General features: G+C 38.6%; 1 pseudogene; it reads left to right on the top strand.

The window, feature by feature from the left end:
- Positions 1-1,128: 1,128 nt before the first annotated feature.
- LOC111825630 lies at positions 1,129-1,248 on the top strand (annotated as a pseudogene).
- The last annotated feature ends 5,799 nt before the right edge of the window (positions 1,249-7,047 follow it).

The following is a 7,047-nucleotide window of genomic DNA, read 5'->3' as shown; positions in this document are numbered from 1 at the left end:
TTGTACTGTTGATATTTGGCTCTGTTGACTAATGAGTTTGCCGACCACTGCAGCCAGTTTGGCTCACTGGATAGAGTGTTGGCCTGTGGACTGAAGGGTCCCAGGTTCGATTCTGGCCAAGGGCACATGGCTGGATTGCGGGCTTGATCCCCAGTAGGGGGCATGCAGGAGGCAGCCGATCAATGATCCTCTCTCATTATTGATGTTTCTATCTCTTTATCCCTCTCCCTTCCTCTCTAAAATCAATAAAAAAATATTTTAAAAAAAGAGCCTTTCATCCTTTTCTTTGTTTTTGCTGTGTAAAGTTATCTAGGAAATAGTCCTATCTCAGACTATTCTACTCTTTAAAAAAATTGCCCGGCCAACGTGGCTCAGTGGTTGAGCATCAACCTATGAACCAGGTCATGGTTCCATTGCTGGTCAGGGCACATACCCGGGTTACTGGCTTGATTCCAAGTGTGGGGTGTTCAGGAGGCAGCCAATCAATGATTCTCATCACTGATGTTTCTATCTCTCTCTCCTTCTCCCTTCCTCTCTGAAATCAATAAAAATATATTTTAAAAAATAAAATAAAATAAATAAATAAATGTTAGGTCTGACTGCCTCATTACTATAGAAAAAACATTAAGGAATGAGATGAGGTGCCAGACTGGTGTTCATTATTATGCCAATTTTGTGAAATACTGAGAAACTATTCACTTGTCCTTAGGAGTAAGTCACACAGGAGGCAGGTCGCAAAAATGTTCATAATGACTCAATCTCCCCTGCAGGTCTGCCTTTGTGGTACACCAGAGTTACCACTATGATCAAGTCTGGTTGGCCAAGCCATCTTAAGCATTTTAGAAGCAGGTTAATTACCACTGCTGGTCATATTGCTTTAGCTATTTCCTCTTTTTCCACTTTTCTTAGAGGCTTAAAGAGTTCTTTTGTCTAAAAGTATATTAATATGAAACATTGTAAGAGCTTTCTTCCCTGCCTGTAATAGTTTGGGATCTGCCCATGGTTGAAGTAGAAGGACCTACCCATTCTTTCAATCTATTTACCTGTGCCTCCCTTATACATTCGCATAGCTACTCAATAAATTATGTATGAGTGAACAAATGGGTGCGCTAGTGTAAAATAAATGTAATCGCTTCCCGGCCTTTGGCTAAGATCAAGTGTAGTATCTCTTCTTATCAGTTTAATATCTGATATGTCCTCTATCCAAGGATATTATATTAAACTAGAGGCCTGATGCACGAAATTCATGCATGGGTAGGGTCCCTAGGCCTGGCTGGCAATCAGGGCCAATCTGTGGGGCGACCAGCGAGGCAATTGGGGGACCCCGCTGGCACCTGCCTTGGCTGGCCTGGGGCCTGCGGTCTGGGGGCAGCTCCTGCATTAAACATCTGCCCCCTGGTGGTCAGTGTGCATCATAGTGATCAGTCATTCCACTGGTCATTCTGCCGTTCTGTCAATTTGCATATTAGGGTTTTATTATATAGGATGTATTTTTGGAATAGGAAGATGGAATAGGAGCTTGCTCCGTCCACTCCATGCATCAACCCGGCATTGCAGTACCTCTGGGAATAGTTCACCAAAAAAAAAAAAAAAAGTCAATAATTTCTTTTTCAAAGTATATCTTTATTGATTTCAGAGGAAGGGAGAAGGAGAGAAAGAGATTGAGACCATCAATGATGAGAGTGAATCATGGATCAGCTTCCTCCTGCACGCCCCCTATTGGGGGTTGAGCCTGCAACCTGGGCATGTGCCCTTGACCAAAATCGAACCTAGGGCCCTTCAGTCTGCATGCCGATGCTCTATCCACGAGCCAAACCAACTAGGGCATAAATAAATTGTTTTTTTTTTAAATACACATTTTTATTGATTTTTTTACAGAGTGGAAGGAAGAGGGATAGAGAATTAGAAACATCAAAGAGAGAGAAACCTCAATCAGCTGCCTCCTGCACACCCCCTACTGGGGATGTGCCCACAACCAAGGTATATGCCCTTGACCGGAATCGAACCCGGGACCCTTCAGTCCGCAGGCCGATGCTCTATCCACTGAGCCAAACCAGTTAGGGCCATAAATAAATTTTTGACTAATGTAGTCATTCATTCATTCTCCTTGCTGTTGAAAAGCTTATTATATAGTCACTAGAGGCCCGGTGTACAAAATTTGTGCCCTGGGGGTGGGGTCCCTCAGCCCAGCCTGCACCCTCTCGCAGTCCAGGGCTCTCACAGTCCGGGACCCCTCACTTCTTACCGCCCACCTGCAGTGGAGGTGGGAGAGGCTCCCGCCACCACCGCTGCGCTCGCCAGCAGTGAACCCAGCTTCTGGCTGAGCAGCACTCCCCCTGTGGGAGCGCACTGACCACCAGGGGGCAGCTCCTGTGTTGAAGGTCTGCCCCCTGGTGGTCAATATTCGCCATTTGGTCGATTTGCATATTCGGGTTTTATTATATAGGATAACAAAGTAAATAGATAATCCCAAGCAGGAATTATAGGTATTATACTAGAGGTATACACAGGGTACTGTGGGAAAATAGAAGAGTGACTTTTTGAAGCTGTGTATTTAAAGCAGAGAGAACAGCATGTACATTATCTACTGTGACTAGAGTGAAGAGCTACATGTAATGAAGAGCTAATCTTCACACCTATCCTCTCCTTCCAGCATTATTCCCAGAACCACTATCCTGGTTATGTTGATCTTTGTGCCTTTCATTTAGCTCTGGGAGCAAAATCAGAAAGGTCATGAAGTAGAAAGAGGACAGATGGGCAAATAATGAACCTTGAGTGAGCTGAAATGTTGACTTAATCCATGGGGTAAAAAAAAAATATGGGAATAAAAGAGTAAAGAGTATGTGAACCAGTTGGTAATTAGAGGAGAAGCAAATAGACACCTTGAAACAGTTGCAAAGAAAATAAAGCATATTAAGGGATAGCCTATATTAATACTAGACTTGAATTCCTGTGCTATCACTATTTTCCTTATTGATAATTATCATCTTAAGAAAGTTGTTCTGAATGAATTTCTGTTCTTTACAATTCAAAGACTGTAATTAAAACCAATCCCTCCACTTTGCATTCTCTCTGTTCCTGTTCAGTAGGATTCTTCATTTTCCCACAAACATGTCATTTTCATTTCTGCCTGTCTCTCATCTTTTATAAAATTTACCTTAGATGAAATTTGTTTTCTTCTCTCCAATTAATTATTCAGCAGACATCTTGAAACCCAACAAAGGTGCCTGACACTTGGCTAGATGCTGGGGCTGCAGAGATGACTCACACACAGCCTTGTCTTCACTCCCTCAGTTCTTTGAGGTCTTTACCCAAAAGGCACCTACTATCTTTAAAATTCAATCCCTACCTCTGACATTTTATATACTCCTCCTCGCCTTTTGTTTTTCAGTTTCATCATCTTCTAATATATTCTCTAGTTCACTAATTTTTCTTCTTTTCTATTTCTTGTTTTTCTCTTAGGAGCTGAATTTTTGTTTATTCACTGATAATATAAACTGAAATAAATGTTTAACAATGCTTTTCCTTACTAAGTGTGATTTACTCTGATATTTTCTGTTATTTCTTTTGTAAAAAATGCAGGTCTTGCCCTGGTTTGGTTCAGTGGATGGAGTGACGGCCTATGGACTGAAGGGTCCCGGGTTGGATTCCCGTCAAGGGCACATGCCCAGGTTGCAAGCATGTGATTGCCAGTAGGGGGCGTGCAGGAAGCAGCCAATCAGTGATTCTCCCTCATCATTGATGTTTCTATCTCTCTCTCCCTCTCCCTTCCTCTCTAAAATATATATATAAATAAAAATGCAGGTCTTAAGCCATTACACTGATTTCATGACCTACTCATGAATCATGATCCAGTTTATATTACACTGACTTCGTGTGTATGTGTATGTTCTCACTGGACCTTGTATGTTTCAACTTAGAAGGCCTGTTGTTTGTCTCATAGCATTCTCTCTCTAACTCTCTCTCCCTCCTTCTGTCCCCTGCTGTATTGTGAGTCCCCATGAGGGATCAGGGCCACTTTACTCACTGCTATATTTCCAGAACCTAGCATAGTAACAAGACAGGTGCAAGTCATGTGCAAGCAGAAGTTAAAAGGGAGCAGAAACTGTAAGCAGAAGTTAGTCACCAGGCAGATAATGAGCAGAAATACAAAGGGAAGTAGAAACTATGACCCATGAGAGAGAGACAGAGTGATAGTTCCAGTTCTACTAGTAAGTTCAAAAGTATCTTTATAGCAATCTCCTTTAACCTCTTTCTTAATTAGGGTGAATTTTTTATTTTTTTGAAACTAATGTTATGTAAATAGTAGTTGAATGAAATCTTGACCAATCAGAGCAAACAATTAAAATACTTCAGTAAAACAAATATTTTTTAATACCTTCTAACTTTAAGATGGATGTTGATGAATAAATGGAAAAATTACTTTAAGCCTGGAGATGGGGAAGGCAGGAGAGTATGTTTGCTCCAATCAGCCCTCACATCCTTGAGGCACAGGGAATATCCCCGAAGGATTTGGGGCCTACGTAAGAGAATTGCTGGAGAAAGGGCCCATTCTAGCACCCCCTCACAAATCAAATAGGATTGACAACCCAAATTCATTGTTTTTGAAAACTGCTTTACTGAGGTGGAGAATTGATTAAAATGAATTTTTGATTCAGAGAGAATTAGGACTAAGAAAAACTCTTTAAAACCTTAATCTTCTTTATTTTATAAAGATTTCTTTAAAATAGACCATTTGCTTAAAGTCAAATAGCTAGGTAGTCACAAAACTAAGATTAACCCCCAAGACAGGTAATTCTTGGCCCAATGCATTTTGTGGGACATCTTATTGCCTCTCCATTTCAGAAAATCAAAATCCATGTCTGTTAATTCTACTTCCCAATTAGAAATCAATTCCCTTTGCCTGAGGAAAAACAGTATCTTACTTCTTATTAAGAGTGATAAATTTGGCTAGTTGATGCTTTCATATGACATCTGATTTCATTGTGATAAAAATGTAAAGAAAAATACAAATTATTACTACAATTAAAATTTCCCAAAATTACATAAGAGAGAAAATATTTTAAAATATTTGGCACTTACATAATATTTTTTACTTTAAAAATGTTTACAGTAATTATATAACACATTAAATTTATGTGGTCAGGTGAACACAGACTGTCATAGTTCTTAAAATCATAAAATTTAACCTATTTATTACCTTTCTCTATATATTTTTGTTTGTTTGTTTGTTTTTTGTGTCTTGCTTGATTTCCTTTAGGAATGACTTGATTACTTTTAGGATCTAGGCAGAGTATAAGTCCAGTCATTCACATTCATGATTTCTTCCATATTCATATACCACCCATTTCAGTATTCAATTAATATGTTTATGTATTTCAACTCACTTTTATATTCAATACCTAGTTTAATCTCATCCTAAAATAATGTATCTGTGATACCATAAGCTTGATGTGCTAATTATATTTTTACATATTTGACTGTTAATAAAATAGTAATCTGTTTACTACCTAAAATCAACTTACTGTGGGAAACACTGGTATAGTTTACAGAAAGAGCACAGAATTTAGAACAAAAAACAGGGCTTCAAAATTCAATTCTGACATTTTCCTCTGTGAAAATTCTATTACCAGTCTGAGCCTCTCTGTTTTCTAATCTGTAAAATGAAGAAAGGTATCCATTCTGCTTCCCTTCCTAGATTATTGTGAAGTTTAAATTGCATAATGCCCATAATATTTTGTAACTGCAAAAAAAATGTGTGTGTCGGGGGGGAAGAATATTATATAAGTCAGTAAATAACAATAATAATAATATAGAACAATAATACAATAATCGAGAAGTCAACTAATTTCAGGTTTCCTGTATTTAAATATATAGCCACCTTTTAGTTTAAAAGACCATATCTTTCTTTATCACAGTGAACATTGGGTATAATATAGGGTTGCTATTTGTCCCATCAACAGGAAATGTTTGGGAGGAAAAAAAAAATCCTTGCCATTATCGGGAAAAGAACCATCCTGATTATTAGTTTGCTTCTAGTCACGGCAGCCCAGTAGCCTTTGCAGGCAATCTGTGGAGAGCAGCCCAGAAGACTGAACAGTGTGTGACTCCAGCAGTACCTGTAAATTGATTTCAATGATAATTACAGAGTCATTAAAAAATTTTATTTTTACCAGCCATTCAAGTTTAAACAGTAAATCTTTACATTGTCTTGTTACCAGGACATAGCAGCAGAATTGCTCTCAACTTTCTCCAGAGTCACCCAGGGACCCAGCAGTCCCTTGGAATCATTCACATCTAAACATCAAAGGAAACCTTCCAGCCTACACTAAGCCTTCAAAGTCATGTTAGGTATCCTTGAGAAAATAAAACACATCTAGGCTAGCATGTACTACAAGGCTTTATATTTTAGTGTATGTGCTGCCGAAGCGAGCACACACAGGCTTTATATATATCTCTGGCACCTCATTAGCCTGAATATTAAGGTTCAAACAAGTGTATCTGGTACTTTGCTGTATACTTTTGCTTATAATAATACATTTAATATCAATCTTGCCATTTGTGGGAACCCTAATGTTATCTGAGATTCTAAGTTATGAATGCGCCTTATATCCTAACAAATGTTCAAATTTACCCACATTCTTATAAACAAATTGTTCAGCTTGCTTGGGTAAAATTCCAATTATCTGTGATGGTTGGACATTTGTTTATATATGACATTTGACTTGTGAATTTTTTTAAAAAGTAGAATATATGTAGTATTAAAATTATACTTACTATGTTTAAATCTTTATTTAAAAAAAATATATATTTTTATTGATTTCAAAGAGGACGGGAGAGGGAGAGAGAGATAGAAACATCAATGATGAGAGAGAATCATTGATCAGCTGCCTCCTGCACGCCCCCCACTGGGGACTGAGCCCGCAACCCAGGCATGTGCCCTTGACCAGAATCGAACCTGAGACCCTTCAGTCCACAGGCCGACGCTTTATCCACTGAGCCAAACCAACTAGTGCTAAATCTTTATTTGATTCAGAAAAATCTTGA

This window comes from Myotis lucifugus, unplaced genomic scaffold (genome assembly GCF_000147115.1).
Source record: "Myotis lucifugus unplaced genomic scaffold, Myoluc2.0 scaffold_0, whole genome shotgun sequence".
Lineage (NCBI taxonomy): Eukaryota > Metazoa > Chordata > Mammalia > Chiroptera > Vespertilionidae > Myotis > Myotis lucifugus.
The sequence above is the reverse complement of the archived record's forward strand: the minus strand, read 5'-3'. Positions and strand labels throughout refer to the sequence as shown.